The sequence below is a fragment of the Balaenoptera ricei genome, chromosome 13, assembly GCF_028023285.1.
Source record: "Balaenoptera ricei isolate mBalRic1 chromosome 13, mBalRic1.hap2, whole genome shotgun sequence".
Lineage (NCBI taxonomy): Eukaryota > Metazoa > Chordata > Mammalia > Artiodactyla > Balaenopteridae > Balaenoptera > Balaenoptera ricei.
Window position 1 is genome coordinate 96,404,870 of NC_082651.1, and position 16,617 is coordinate 96,421,486.

The 16,617-nt window shown below is 41.1% G+C and overlaps 1 non-coding gene across 1 annotated transcript; it reads left to right on the top strand.

Annotated features, from left to right (window-relative positions):
- Window positions 1-8,303: 8,303 nt before the first annotated feature.
- LOC132347161 (U6 spliceosomal RNA) lies at window positions 8,304-8,407 on the top strand. Its single transcript, XR_009497117.1, has one exon. It is a non-coding gene; the product is annotated as a U6 spliceosomal RNA (small nuclear RNA).
- Window positions 8,408-16,617: the final 8,210 nt, after the last annotated feature.

The window sequence follows — 16,617 nt, forward strand, 5'->3', positions numbered from 1 at the left end:
ATCTCATGTAAAATGGAGTAGTGGTACCCATTTTTCTGCATTGTGATACACTTGTCTAGGGATGCTTGGACCTGTATAAAATTGGACTACATTTCTTAAGAGTTAGTGTTTTACCTTAGATCAGTTTTGTGGACCCTCTCTTCCTTAGATGTAAATGATATTAGTTAACCGTTAAATGAAATAAAGTGGACATTTTAAAACTAGAAAAGTTAAAATTATGTGATTGTGAGTGCTTTGGCTGGTGTTAGAATTACGTTTCAGTGGATATTCAAACAGAATGTCAGAGTTTGAGTACCTTGTTTTCAGATAATTCTCTTTGTAAACGCTCAGTTGTACCATTGGTGAGTTCAGAATAATTTTGGTTTTATAATATTGCCATGGCTATTATACTAGCCTGTCTTAGTATTGGCCTGAGAATTTATTTTAAAGTCAGAAAATAATCTGAAAAATTAAGCTGTGTAGGATTATCCTTTTTCTCCTAAAAGTGTGACTATGAAACAAGGTTTTGTTTGCACTTGATTTGTTTTCTGAGGGGAAATGAAAAGACAGAATTGAATGGGACTTGTGGAAATTATCCATTTAAATAAGATTAATAGAACTTTGGCCTGCCAAAATGTAAATCAGTAAGACAGTGCTTTTTTTTTTTTTTTTAATTAATTTATTTATTTATTTTCATATTTTATTTTTGGCTGTGTTGGGTCTTCGTTTCTGTGCGAGGGCTTTCTCTAGTTGCGGCGAGCGGGGGCCACTCTTCATCGCGGTGCGCGGGCCTCTTCACTATCGCGGCCTCTCTTGTTGCGAAGCACAGGCTCCAGATGCACAGGCTCAGTAGTTGTGGCTCACGGGCCTACTCGCTCCGCAGCATGTGGGATCTTCCCAGACCAGGGCTCGAACCCGTGTCCCCTGCATTAGCAGGCAGATTCTCAACCACTGCGCCCCCAGGGAAGCCCAAGACAGTGCTTTTTAAATAAAAATTTCAGTAAACATTGAAAGAACATTGTGAATTAGGAGAAAAAATTATCAGTCGTAACAAAGTTGTAAGTACTGAATAGAGTAATGACTACACTACTTTGGTGAGTTCTGAAAGTAGCCTTCTTTCTGAAAGAGCAGATTAGTCCCAGGTTATCTCCTTGCTTTAGGAGAGGTGAGCATCTTTAAAAGGGGGCCCAGCCTGTGGTATTATCTCTTTCTGACTCTCATTTTGGGACCTTCTGTACTAGATGTAGAGGATATTTATAGAATACTGCTAAGAACTTAGTCGGGGTAGAGGGAGGGTTTAAACCCAGGTTTGAGCTTTCTAACTTTTATAATTACTTTCTGAGATAGTTTAGAAATTTTAAATGTTACACCTATTTTGTAGTTAGAACTTTTTAATTGGCAGTTTTCCCTTTAAAATGTCATTTAGGTTTTAATAACTGAAAATAACAGGAGGGTGGATTGCATCCTAACACTGATTATCCAAAATAGAAACATTAGGGATTTCTCTTCCAACATACAGTACATTCAGCCATGATTATTTGATCCGAGATTGGGAAAGAACAGTAATTTTTTTGGACGGGATTGGTAGACTACAGTCATGTCTATAACTTTAAATATTTATCAGTAGAGACTATTAGTTTTTTAAAAATCATGAAAAACACTAGGAAGCCCATTTAAAGTGTGTAAAAATTCTAATAGAGTAAAATATTTTGAGATCAGAATTCTAGTCACTTATCTTTAAGTGGACTGATTTTTTTGTTTTGTTTTTGTGGAGTTGAGCCAAACATTCAAAAATATTTGAGGGCCTATTTTAGGCACAAACATGTGACAATTTTTGTTAAATTATGAGCCTGAGTTTATTTGGACTGGTTATAGATAGGTGTCATCTGATATGTTTAGGAAGACTCACTTTAAACTGATTAAGACAGTTATGTTGTATGTTTTATTCTGCCAAATATCATCTTCCCTTGTGTAATTTGTATTTCATCAGCTTTGCAAGAGGAGAGTTACCATTGTATATCATATATATTACTATTGAATTTTGAGGCCATCACAATTAAGTACCAGTATAAACCACCTGCCACAATAATGTTTTTTTAACAGAAACCACTAATGTTTTTAAAAATTTATTTATTTATTTTTGGCTGCGTTGGGTCTTTGTTGCTGCGCGCGGGCTTTCTCTAGTTGTGACGAGCGGGGGCTACTCTTCGTTGCAGTGTGCAGGCTTCTCATTGCGGTGGCTTTTCTTGTTGTGGAGCACGGGCTCTAGGTGCGTGAGCATCAGTAGTTGTGGCTCACGGCTTTAGAGCACAGGCTCAGTAGTTGCAGCGCACGGGCTTAGTTGCTCCGGGGCATGTGGGATCTTCCCGGACCAGAGATCGAACCCATGACCCCTGCATTGGCAGGCGGATTCTCAACCACTGTGCCACCAGGGAAGTCCCCCACAATAACGTTTTTGACCCATTCAGCAGGTGCTTAAGAAACCTGTGGTATCAGTACCGGAAGGTGAGTCCCAGATCATCATGAAATTCGGTTCACAGCAGACTTGCCATTTACTGCTTAGCCACATTTCACTTACAAAAAGCCTTTAGACTTGATGCTTTAAAGGGAGAAATAATAAATAGTAAGTAATAATAAATACCCAGGGGGAGAAGCTGGAGACTGAACCATCTTCAGTTTAAAATTAGAACACCTTGAGCATGTCCATAAATGGTCTGGCCCTTCTGTTTTAGTTACAGGGAACCAGCATTGATTGAATTCATTTTGGTGCCTGGTCATGTATTAGGCACACACATTCATAGTCAGTCATATTTAATCCTCTCAACTGCCCTGCCAAGTTAATTTCCTCTTGACTGATAGGACATCTGATCAGGAAAAAAATGAAGTTATGTGTCCAAAATTATGTGTATTAAGCGGCAGACCTATAGTTTGAAATCAGATGCCAAAACCAAATTCATTTCTGTCACTGTTGCCAGCTGTGGATGCTTTAGCTTGTTTACTATGGCTAGTAAATAGAATTTATTTTCTATCATATTTGGAGGGTTTGTTTTTTTAACTCTTCCTCCACTTACCCTTAACCTGTCCGTTTTGCCCTTGAGGAAAACCTTAAAAGCAGCTCAAGGAATATTAGGACATGCTGGACCTAACCCATGGTTACGGAAGCAAATCCAAAAAAAATCAACTAATGTTTGACCTGAAACTAGACAAAATTAGACCAAAAAAACATGAAAATAGCTCCAGATTCTCAGTAATTCTCTACTGCCTAAGTTGAAAAGAATTTTCAATGAAAATTATTTGTTTCTGCCACTCAGACTTAGAAAATGAAGGCTTTAATTTACATTTCTCTAGTAGGTTCTTTTAAAAGGTGTTAGCCCTCTAATGATTTTCAGAAAGTAAGGAAATAATGTTCATTACCAAGCATTTGTCAAATTTATGGTTCAGATACGTTCTTCATGTCGTATGTTTCACACTGAAGGGCCTTGTATTGTCAGTGTTAATCGTATACTCATGCTTCAGTATAGTGATACGGCCATCGGCCAGGGTTCTAGCCCAAGCGTCCCACTGGTAGCTGCATGTGATCTTGGGCCACCATATCGGGGGCCTGACTTACCCATCTTCACAGGTTCTGTTTTTAAGCATCTTCACAAATAAAACTCAGCTTCATAAAGTTTTTGAGGTAGATTTTTCTCCTGATTTATGAATGAGAAAACTGAGGCACAGAAGCTAATGACGTGTCCTAGGACTTGGGTCCTCATAGCTAAGTGAGTGGCGGTATCAGGATTCAAACCTGGGTAATCTACTTGGAAGTTGGTACTCTTGCTGCTGTGCTATGTTGCCTTTTTTTGGAGATTAAAGCAGTGACAGATCAGTGCTTTTTTAAAATTTCATTATGACCGATCAGTGGATAGTGGAAACCTAATGGGTCACAGCCAGCTCTTTTATAATAGAAGTATATGGCATGGGAATTCCCTGGCGGTCCAGTGGTTAGGACTTGGTGCTTTCACTGCTGGGGCCCGGGTTCAGTCCCTGGTCGGGGAACTAAGATCCCGCAAGCCGCACGGCATGGCCAAAAAAAAAAATATATGGCATGTTAATAGGGGTAATAGTTTGTGAAATCATTTTCACTTTATGTGAACAGTGGGTTGTGATGTAAAATTGATTTCAAATGAGTTTAAGAGCCATTTGTTCTAGATGGTCTTAGAGGTTTCTTTGCAGTTCATGTCTTAGGACTGTTAAGTTCATAATTTCACTGTTGTGAATAGTATCATAGTTTTTCATGGTGACATTGTTGGGTCCCTTCCACTTACAGCATTGTGTTAATGGCAACACTTTCTACTTTAGAATGTGCTGAGCAGTGAGTCCCTTAATGCCCTTCAGAAAAAAAGGAGACTCCGTCTTTTGAGGGCAATACTTTTATTCCACATTGCTTGAAGGATTATGGGAAGATTAATTCTTGTATCTTTTCGTTGTCCTCAGACACTGTTTTCTGCAGCATATCACAGCCTTGGCCTAAGACCATCAAGGAAGTACTTAAACCCTAGAAGCATGGCAGAGTTAGGATTTACTCAGCTAGCAAAGAGGATTATTAAGAGCTTTCATGAGATATGAATTACTAAGTGGGTTTGAAACTGGGTTGAGTCCCAAGTAAAAATCAGTACAATAGGCCTTACTACTCTAGGCTCCTAAATTCTCTTATTTGAGCTGGAATACAGCTCTTTGAGGAGTGGAGTATCTGAGGTTCTTACCCAAATGCCTATCAAAAGAGTTGTATTACTGTAATTTGAACTAAAGATTTAGGAATTTCGTTGCTAATTTAGACAAATGAAATTATATACTGTAGACTTATTTGAGATGAGATTTATTTGCCTATATACAAAAATCACCATTTTTCCTTCTGTGACAGCAGATGACATTGTTGAAAACTAGAAAAGGTCTGCTTAAAGTCAATTAAAATTTAACTTAGAGTGCAGCCTGGTTTTCTTGCCACTACGGAAATGTAGGGGAGCTAAACCCACTTAATGAGGCTCAGGTTAACCTCATTTCTGAGGACATGTGTGTGTGTGTATACTAGAAGTTGGCATTTATTGAAAAAAATTCCTGCCACTCACTCATCTTAGGAGCGCCACTCCACAGCGTCTGACTTGAATAACTCTGGACCCTGAAGGAAACCAGACTACTTGTTTTTTGTTTTCTGCTGGCGTCGCCATGGTTTTTGCCCATTTGGAATTAGTGCTGAGCTCTCTCTCCATCCTAGAGCCGTGCGTCTTCAGACACAGCCCTGCATTTCAGCCATTCTCCTTAACAGGTGGTGTTCTTTCAGCTCTTCTGGAACTTAGAACCTTGGAGCGTTCAGTGGAAAGATTTCTGAAGACTATTGTGTCCTGAGACTGGGGCAACACCACTACTTTGGAGCTAGGAGCATAAATGGGACAAGATTACTTGTCTATTCCTACAGCTGCGTGATGTGAGAGACATGTGACCTAGCGGAAAAAGATCTAGCTTACACGATCATTCGTTCATTCACTTACTTGTTAAATATACTGAGTGCCTGTTAAGAGCCAAGGACTCATACTGGGTACTAGAACTTGCAGCTTTGCCACTTTTTTAGTTGTAGGCCTAATCTCTCTCAGCTTCAGTTTTCTTATCTATGAAAGAGACACCTGCCCGGCCTGTGAGCCAATATGTGAAAGTATTTCCAGGTGTAAATGGGTCGTGAGATACACATATGTGGAATACTCGGCGAGTAGCAGGACAGCCTAATTTCAGAATTGGAATGTTCTAATAAAGTGAAACCAGTCTTGTGGAAGAGAAAACCGACCACACTTGGAGCAGACCTATTGTCGTAGATTTTCAAGGGCATAGTAGACACAAAAAGAAAATGACCAAAAAAAAAAAAAAAGTGTAACTTGGTTGGGAATGCAAAGTTAAAAAAAAAACTTAAGCAGTGGTTTTGCTTCTGATTAGCATTCGCTGATGGAGCGGATGGGGAAAGGTCATTCTGTTGACATAAGAAAAAAATCAAGACCCAGAGAACAAGTACCAAGAGGAAATGCCTTCGTTTCTCAAGAGGTAACTTCAGTAAGTGATTGATGGTGCCACAAGACCATAATTATCAAACTTTAGCATGCATCGTGATCACCTGGAGGGTTTGCTAAAACATTTTGATTCAGTAGGCTTGAGGTAGGGCCCATAGATAATGTGCATTTCTAACAACTTGCAGGCGATGCTAATGATCTGGACTTGGTACAGTACTTAGGGAACCGCTGCTTTAAGGAAGCATGAACAAGGCCAAAGTAAAGATCAGGCGATTTTCACAGCAGGGGAGGAAAAATAAGTCAGTTAAATGATTCTGAATCTAGCAGCACACTGTTGAGATTTGTGCCCACCTGAGGCTAATGAATGAGAGGGCCTTCCTGTCAGCAACTGAAATTGTTTGGGTTGATTATGCAGAAGAGTACAGGAGGCTCTGGTTCACTCTGCCTCGACTCTCAGTCATGCCCATGTTAATGGTTTTGTATTTAAAGTAAAAATAGGGGATTCCCTGGTGGTCCAGGGGTTAGGACTCTGTGCTCTCAGTGCCAGGGGCCCAGGTTTGATCCCTGTTCAGGGAATTTAAATCCCACAAGCCATGCAGTGTGGCCAAAAAAAAAAAGTAAAAATAAAATACAGTTATACTCTAATACTGAACAAGCAGATTTCGTGATTTGACAAGATGCCGTGGAGGTGAGTTAGAACTGATCCTTAAGGTCTTAGGTAAGGAGGATCCATCTGGCTGGTGGATATGAGGTTAGAAGTCTGCATTCAGTATTAATGGGAGATCAGTGTTGGGAGATTGGCCTAAAGCTTGAGGCAGGAAGCCAGGGATGTATCTCAACAGTGGGTGGGAGGCCCAGAAACTTGCTAGGGCACCATGTGAGCTGACTAATGGCTCTATGGGTCACCAGGGTCATACTAGAGGCCCAATATTCCTGTTACAAGGTAGAGCACTTGAGTTCCTTCTGTTGTTATTCATCAATCCTAAATTGTTGATTGAGGGCAAAATAAAATGCAAATGAGCTTTCTCTCTTCAAGATAAGCTAGAGGGCCTTCCCTGGTGGCGCAGTGGTTAAGAATCCACCTGCCAATGCAGGGGACATGGGTTCGAGCCCTGGTCTGGGAAGATCCCACATGCCGCGGAGCAACTAAGCCCGTGCGCCACAACTACTGAGCCCACGCGCCCTACAGCCGGTGCTCTGCAACAAGAGAAGCCACCGCAGTGAGAAGCCCGCACACCACAACAAAGAGTGGGCCCCGCTCGCAGCCACTAGAGAAAGCCCGCGCGCCGCAACAAAGACCCAACGCAGCCAGAAAAATAAATAAGTGATGAAAATTCCTGATTGCTCTGGTCAGATAGTACCTCTTAGATAGAAACGAGTATACTAGTCTCTTTCTCCTTAGTTCTTTACAGGCTAAACTATTGGGTTGGCCAAAAAGTTCATTTGAGTTTTTCTGTATGTTGTTACAGAAAAACCCAGATAAATTTTTGGCCAACCCAATAGAATAAGAGGTTGCAAACCCAAATTACGCTGCCCTCCCTGTCTTTCTCTTCTTAAGACTCTCAAGGGCAAATATCCCTGTCTCTCTCCAGAAGCTAAGAGCTCTTAACTGTAAAAAGAGCACTGTACCCTCTCATTCTCTCAAAATAGATGTCTCACTCTTGAATTTTGCATTCTGTGCTCAACTTGAGTACCCTGTTGTGGAGGCACTGGAGGTGACAACTGGTGAATGACAGGCCTTCCAGCTCTTCTCTTTGTGTATGTTCTGCTGGGTGGATGGTCCTGTTACTACCAACTGTTGGATTGCACACTCATTCGTCAGATGACAGTCAGAAACTAGCTGGTCTCAGCCAGGGCCCATTTTCAGGAGTTGTCTAAAGAGTTACCACCGTTTAGGCAACAAAGCCATGGACTGGAGATCTGAGTCCTGGCCTATCATTCCTGCTATTAACTTGCTGTGGGACTTTGGGAAAATCAATGAACTTCTTTCTGTAAACTTCAGGAAGGCCTAGGGATTCTATGAAGATGGTTCAGGAGTACTTCAAACCCAATGCTCTCCTTTGATCTATTTTATACATGAAGTTTCTGCAAAAGATTTCTTTTGGAGCTAGAGTGCTACAGCTAAAAACAATAACAACCAAAAAAAGACTTGAAGACATCACCAAACTGGATGACACACACATTCCCTTGTTTATTTAAAATTCACATCTTTGATACTAACTGGAGCTTTTAATGGATGTCTACTTTGAAATTATTTCCAGAACAAGGCAGAATGTCAATAAATCTACAGTGCTCACTTCAGCAGCACATATACTAAAATTGGAATGATGCAGAGATTAGCATGGCCCCTGCGCAAGGATGACACGCAAATTCATGAAGCGTTCCATATTTTTGAGAGGGGGAAGGGTAAGCTGGGACGAAGTGAGAGAGCGGCATGGACATATATGCACTACCAAATGTAAAATAGATAGCTAGTGGGAAGCAGCCGCATAGCACAGGGAGATCAGCTCGGTGCTTTGTGACCACCTAGACGGGTGGGATAGGGAGGGTGGGAGGGAGCCGCGAGAGGGAGGAGATATGGGGATATATGTATAGCTGATTCGCTTTGTCATACAGCAGAAACTAACACATCATTGTAAAGCAATTATACTCCAATAAAGATGTTAAAGAAAAATATTACATAACCAGATAGTTGTAGTGATGAAATATCGAGGGCTGTACACGATACTAAAAATAAGCCAGCGTTGTAATTCTGCATCGACTTATTTGTCTGATCTGTACTGCTTCAGAGTAAGCCAGTAAATAAATGGTAATGTCCCCCCAGGCAACTCTGTTGCGTTCATGCTCTTCAGTGTGACTGGTCCCTCAGAAGCAGAGCACAGGACGGCACAGTGGCCACGCAGATCAGAGTTAGGGAACCTCCGCTCTGGAGAGAGGCACCACTGGACAGGGAGTTCTCCCTGATTTTCATGCATAATCTGAACAGTGTGGAAGCAAGAGTGCTTCTTTCTGTTGTCTAGATTCTAAGATGTTTTTATAAGTAGACCTCATTGATTGGGATCCTAGACCCTGACCTCTTAGCTCCTTGCAGGGATGTCATGGTCAGCTTGGAGACCACCCACTGCCCAACTCTGAGGACACCATTCGCATCAACTACAATGTGAGTGCTGTCCCCTTAAGGAGTCTGCAGACACCCCACACCTGATTGTACCTCCTTTTCCTAAGCCACAATGTGGGTAAACAATACGCTTTTATAGAAGAAGGACAAGCTCATTCCTAATCAGCTAGGACTCTCTGAGCCTAAATTTGCCTATTTGTGTAATAAATTTTTATTGAGCACCAACCCCCTCTGGCCACAAGCCAACATCCCTCTGGAAAATTAACTGGCTATTTCAAAGGCATAAAAAGCACTCCACTAAGAACCTAACACTTTTCTTTCAGGACCTGTCTACCCATGGCTTTGCTTCTCTTTCAATCTCCTGCTGTCTGATCTCTTGATCACCTTATAATTCACAAGATGCTCTCTGCCAGTGGGCAGGACAGGGGGAGAGGAGAGCGGGAAAGGAAGCCAGGCACGCAGCTACTTGATAGTAGCTTTGGCAAGTAAGCAAGGAGGTTAAATTGCTGGGTTAGGTCAAAAATGTGGGAGTTAACTTGTGGATTTTATTGTTCACCCTCAAGCAAGAATAAACTAGAATTTGCCAAAAAGCAGAGAGTGAATCATTCAAGACTATTAACCAGTTATTTTATTTTCTGGGGACAGATTCATGAAATAAGATTCCTTGAATGGAGTCAGTCCCCATGCCCTATAGCAAGTTTTCTCCAAACAGTGCATCAGCTCAGGATGAGAAGAGCTTTCCCCCAATTAAGAACAGAAACAAAGAGCTTGGGGAGGGAGGAGCTTGAGTCCATACCTACCATGACCTGGCCTCAAGAATTCTTGGAGGAAATGGGAATAGCCGAAGAATAATGATCAAGTCATGAGAGCTTTCATATTAAAAATTAGAATTAGGCAGAGAGGAGTAAAATAAAATGTAAATTTATTCTTTTCCCTGCTGGCGACCCTCTGGGTAGACTGGCTTTGAAAGACCAAATGTATGCATAATGTATAGCTTTTCTGTTTTTTTCTTTCATCATTCAGTTGCCCCAACAAATTGCTTTAAAATGCTACAGTTATTTCCCTACATCTCTACCAGATAAAGACCAGCCTCTCTCATTTAACCCTATGAGGTAGGTACTTTTAATTCCCTATTTTAAACATAAGGCTAGGAGAGTTTCAGTGATGTGTCAGACAGATGGTAGATTGTTCACATCCAGGCTGTTTGGCTCCAAAGTCCACGCCCTTAGCTTCTAAGCCATAATGAAATCCTCAAAGAACAAAGCAGAATTGAGTGGTGAAAAGTATAAATTATGGAATAACAAAGGATGAGACCTGGGTCCTGAACCAGATAACATTAGTCCTGTCCCCCCTCTGGGGAGGGCTATCATGGTTGGAAATGACACAGTACTTGGAAGAACCTGGGGTAATATTGACTATGATGTTGAAACTTATCAAATCTACACGGAAGCTTCTCTGAGTTGGGCTTGCATTAGGGGGTTGCCTGATTCTCAGGGTTTAGGATATGCTTTGTGTCCAATAAAAAAAAAAAAGTCTCCTAAAAGTCTATTGGTTAACAGGTCTCTGCCTACTCTTTATCAGTTACCATGGGATCTTCAAAAGGCGACAACTACTACAAAATTGTGAAGGAGACCTGGAACCCACAAAGTCTCTTAAGATGGCCACTGAAGGATAGGTAGGTTTTTTGATAGCTAGTAATATGTTCTGGGCAAGAGGAATTTCAGAAGAAAAGGTAGAAGGGGAGGAAATCTCAGGGTGTGTTCCATGAGCATGTATTAGTTTCTTAGGGCTGCTAAAACAAATGATCACAAACTAGGTGGCTTAAAACAAGAGAATTTTAATTAATTAATTTATTTATTTTTTGCTGCACCATGGGGCTTTCGAGGTTAGTTCCCCAACCAGGGATCAAACCCGGGCCCGCTGCAGTGGAAGTGCTAGTCCTAACCACTGGACCACCAGGGAATTCCCCAAACAAGAGAAATTTATTCTCTCACAGATCTGTAGGCTAGAAATCCAAAATCAAGGTGTCAGCAGAGACATTTTCCCTCTGAAGGCTCTCAGGAATAATCCTTCTTTGCTTCTTCTTGGCTTCTGGTGGTCATGAGCAACCGTTGGTTTTCCTTGGCTTGTGGCTGCATCACTCCAACTTCTGCCCATGTCATCACATGGTGTTCTCCCTATGTGTGTATCTGTGTCACTTCTCCTCATAAGGACACTGGTCATTGGATTTAGGGCCCACCCTAATCCAGTAGGACCTCACCTTAGCTTGATTATATCTACAAAGACTTTATTTCCTAATATGATCACATTCATAAATACAGGGGGTTAGGACTTGAACATATCTTTTTTATGGGACACAGTTCCACCCATTACAAGCATTAAATTGTCTAATTTGTTTGGCTAATGAGAATAGCCTTCTGCACAGGACTATGTTACTTGCTGTGGAAGGTAGCATAGTCCTTGCCTCAGGAACTTATGCTCTTGTGGAGAAAAACAAAATAGCAGCAGTAGACAACAATGCGGGACAAAACGGAGGATAGACTCTAAAAGAAGCAAGAAACATGCCATGAGGAAGAGACATTTAGCCAGTGTTATCCAAGACAAGAAGAGATGTTGGTGGAGAAAAAACCAGAAGCAAGAAAGTCACTTCAGAGGCTGTTAGACTAGTACAGAGGAGAGATAAGTGAGGGATTGAGCTGGACAGTTTCCTTCAACACCAATTAAGCATATTAACTGGTGCTTCTCTACAGAGTAAAATATTTAGGAATAGTTTTATATGTCCTAAAGCATAAAAAGTCAACGTGACTAAATGCAGAATGGTATCCTGGGTTGACTCCTGGAACAGAGACTGTGCAGTCCTATTAGTGGTTATCAAGGGCCAGGAAAAGAGGGTCATGGAGAATGACTGCTTAATGTGTATGGGGTTTCCTTTTGGGGTGATTAAAACCTTCTGGAACTAGATAGTGGTGATGATTGTACAACACTGTGAATGTACTGAATGTCACTAATGATAAATTTTATGTTACGTGTATTTTGTCACAATTTTTTAAAGACTGCAAAAAGGCACATACTTTTAAAAATTGTGAAATCTGATGTTATTTTTTTAGTTTTGACAAACATACCTTGATTATGTAAGATATTAACATTAGGGGAAGCTGAGAGTATATGGGAACTCTGTACTATCTTGCAACTTTCCTGTAGATCTAAAATTATTTCAAAATGAAAATTTTATTTTAAAATATTAATAGGAAAAAATGCATGACACCAGTTTTTTTTAGGCCAATACACATTGTATGTGTTTTTGTGTTTCTATGTAACTTTCATCTTTTAGGATATAAGTCCTTTGAGATCAAAGGTATGATGTAGGTCTCTTTGGTATTACTTTATTTCTAGCCTTATTGAGGTATAATTGACAAAAAAAATGTGTGTGTGTGTATATATATATATATATATATATATAAATATATTTAATTGTGTATATTTAAGGTATACAATGTGTTCACTGTGAGATGATTATCACAATCAAGCTAGTTAACACATCCATAGTTACCATTTTTGTGTGTGTGGTGAGAACACTTAAGAAATACTGTCTGGGACTTCCCTGGTGGCACAGTGGTTAGGAATCCGCCTGCCAATGCAGGGGACACGGGTTCAAGCCCTGGTCCAGGAAGATCCCACATGCCACGGAGCAACTAGGCCCGTGAGCCACAGCTACTGAGCCTGCGCTCTAGAGCCCACGAGCCACAACTAATGAAGCCCGCACGCCTAGAGCCCGTGCTCCACAACAAGAGAAGCCAGCGCAACGAGAAGCCCACGCACAGCAATGAAGACCCAACGCGACCAAAAATAATTAATTAATTAATTAATTAATTAAAAAAAAAGAAATACTGTCTGAGCAAAGTTCAAGTATACAAAACAGTGTTCTTAACTATAGTCACCATAGTGTGCATTAGATCTGCACATTTTAACTGAAAGTTTGTACCTTTGACCAATATCTCCCCATTCCCACCCCTCCCACCCCCAGAGTCTGTCAACCACTGTTCTACTCTGCTTCTTTGAGTTTAACCTTTTTAAGATTCTACGTGTAAGTGAGATCATACTGTATTTACCTTTTTGTGTCTGACTTATTTAGCATAATGTCCTTCAGGTTCATCCATGTTGTTGCAAATGGCAAGATGCCCTTCCTTTTTACGGCTGAGTAATTTCCCATTGTATGTACACACCACATCTTCTCTATCCACTTATCTGCCAGTGGGACACTTCGGTTGTTTCCACATCTTGGCTATTGTGAATAACACTGCAGTGAACATGGGAGTGCAGTTATCTCTTTGAGATTCTGATTTCATTCACTTTGGAGGTATTACTTTTAAAATGCTAGTAGAATTACCAGATTTTAAACATTCAACAACTGAGTTCTGTTTTTCTAAACAGGACGAAATAGAACAGATTTTCAATTAAGGCCTCTGGCCACTGCAGAAGAGAGTAATTGGCGATTGCTTCCTCTCTGGGGCCTGTCAACCCAAGAGTAATGACTTTTGGCCATTTCAGACCTGAGTTAATTTCAAACCGGCACAAGTTTCCATTTTTTTCTCTTTATCCAATCTATTCTCTGTGTTCAGTTATTCCTGTGGTTCAATTACTCCGAGATCTCTAGGGAGAGAGAAAGGGATTTAAGAAGGAAAAGAACACAGCTTCATGTTTTGTATGGCATACATTCTATAGGAGATACGCTACCTCTGCTCACAACAGACAGATTAGCCGCTGCAAATATTGATAATTCTGTGATAAAGAAAGGATGCCTGATAAGAAAGGGACATAAAAAAGTGTGTGTGTGTGTGTGTGTGTGAGAGAGAGAGAGAGAAAGAAATTGTTACTAAAATTTTAGAAATGAACCTTCTTGAAATAACATTTTGAATGAAATGGCTGGTTTCCTTCTCTTTTTGAACTTGAGGGGAAATACTATTCCAGTTTCAAGAGGGCTGGGGGTTTTTTGCCTAGTAAAAAATTCCCAAAGGATCATCTGTTTATCAGTGAGGATCCTCACATATTCTGCTTTGCTCCGTCTGTGATGTATTTTTCATTTTTCTTTCTAAAAGGATCTGAAATACATTAAAATTTCTGAACTAAAATCCTGGAAACTATAGCTCTTGGTACATGACTTTGTATATAGTCATATTCCAGTAAGAGCGGTCTATCGTCTAATGGAGATTTGTGGATTGACTCATACTTTTTAAGTTTTTTATTGAATTTGTTACAATATTGCTTCTTCTGTTTTATGTTTTGGTTTTTTGGCCGCAAGGCATGTGGGATCTTAGCTCCCCAACCAGAGATCGAACCTGCACCCCCTGCATTGGAAGTCTTAACCACTGGACCGTCAGGGAAGGTCCGACTCATACTTTTTTTAAAAATAAATTTATTTATTTATTTATTTTTGGCTGTGTTGGGTCTTCGTTTCTGTGCGAGGGCTTTCTCTAGTTGTGGCAAGTGGGGGCCACTCTTCATCGCGGTGCGCGGGCCTCTCACTATCGTGGCCTCTGTTGTTGCGGAGCACAGGCTCCAGACGCGCAGGCTCAGTAATTGTGGCTCACGGGCCCAGCTGCTCCGCGGCATGTGGGATCTTCCCAGACCAGGGCTCGAACCCGTGTCTCCTGCATTGGCAGGCAGACTCTTAACCACTGCGCCACCAGGGAAGCCCCTCATACTTTTTGAAGTGCTAACTTCACATAGATTTGTTTACTGGCAAAAAAGGATACAGATGTAGGACTAATTAGCATTTTAGAAATAGAGTGATGAAGAATCTATACATCTATAAGGACTGGTGTGATTGGTATAGGACAAATAGTGGCTAATAAGAGAAACAGAGCTGGGATGACAGAAGAAAAATCCCCCAAACTCAGCCAGAACTAGACAGCCATGTCTCTGATCATTTAGATGAAAGGTCTTACCAATGCGTATGTGGATCTGCTAGTTAACTCCAGAACCATATGTGGCAACAGGTGTTTAATGATTGTAAATATTTTACTCTTACATTCACTTGCAGTAAGTAAACTATAAGTAATTCATTCTATAGCCTGGGATCAGCAAATCTCAAGTAATCTTTTACTTATCTTTATTAAATCCTAAATTAAAAGAACCACTTTTGTTGTTAAGGAGAGGAACCAGGATCCAGTTAACTTGTTCATGTGTTTTTCAAACAGACAATAGTGGCTGTGTAAAAAATTACCCTTAATTTAGGAGCTTGAAATAACCAGTATTTATTATCTCCCAGTTTCTGATGGTCAAAAATCAGGGTATGGCTTGGGTGGGCAGTTCTGGCTCAGGGTCTCTCCTGAGGCTGCAGTCAAGCTGTTGGATTGGGGGACTGCATTTGTCTTAAAGGTTGCCTAGGGCTGGAGGATTCACTTCCAAGCTCAAGCATATAGTCTTTGGCAGGTCTCAGTTACTTGTTGGCTGTGGGCTGGTGACCTGTCTTCCTATGAACCACTCCATAGTCTTCCTGAATGTTCTCATGACACAGAAGCTGCCTCTGCCTAGTGAGTGATCCAAGAGAGAGCAAGCAAGTAAGAGAACACCTGAGATGGAAGACACAGTCTTCCACAGTCTCTTACAACCTAACCTTGGAAGTGACTGCACTTCCTCTATGCGCTATTGGCCACAGAGACCAACCTTGGACCAGTGTGGAAGGGGATGGACTCTACAAGGGAGTTAATATCAGGAAGCAGGGATCACAGGGGGACATCGGGGAGGCTGGCTACCACAGTGGCTATCAAATCTGTCAGGTATTTATATTCCATTGGGTAAGTTTAAACCTAAGAGTTTTAATTTTGAATGTCAGTGTTGGGACTTCCCTGGTGGTGCAGTGGTTAAGAATCCCCCTGCCAATGTAGGGGACATGGGTTCGAGCCCTGGTCCGGGAAGATCCCACATGCCGCGGAGCAACTAAGCCCGTGCACCGCAACTACTGAGCCTGCGCTCTAGAGTCCGGGAGCCACAACTACTGAAGCCCTTGCGCCTAGAGCCTGTGCTCCGCAACAAGAGAAGCCACCGCAATGAGAAGCCCGCGCACCACAGGAAGAGTAGCCCCCACTCACCGCAACTAGAAACAATCTGCGCGCAGCAATGAAGACCCAACGCAGCCAAAAATAAATAAAATTAAAAATAAACAAATAAATGTCAGTGTTTACATTATGCTGGAAATTTCGTCCTTTGCAACTACTTACATTTATGATGAAAAATGTTAAATGTATATAGGGAGTACGTATTTTTAAAAAATTCTTTTGGGGATAAGAGTATAAAAGTTTGAAGACAGCTGGCTCAGACTACTAGTTCTATCCAATGTGTCCCTCTTATTATGTTCCTCTGGCTCTTTATCTCCCCCACGTGGTGCTCTTATATCTTAAAGGCATGGACAATTTATAAATGAAAGATAAACCTCAAACTGGAAATCATAATTTGGGTGATTTGTGAATGGGAAAAATTACTTGA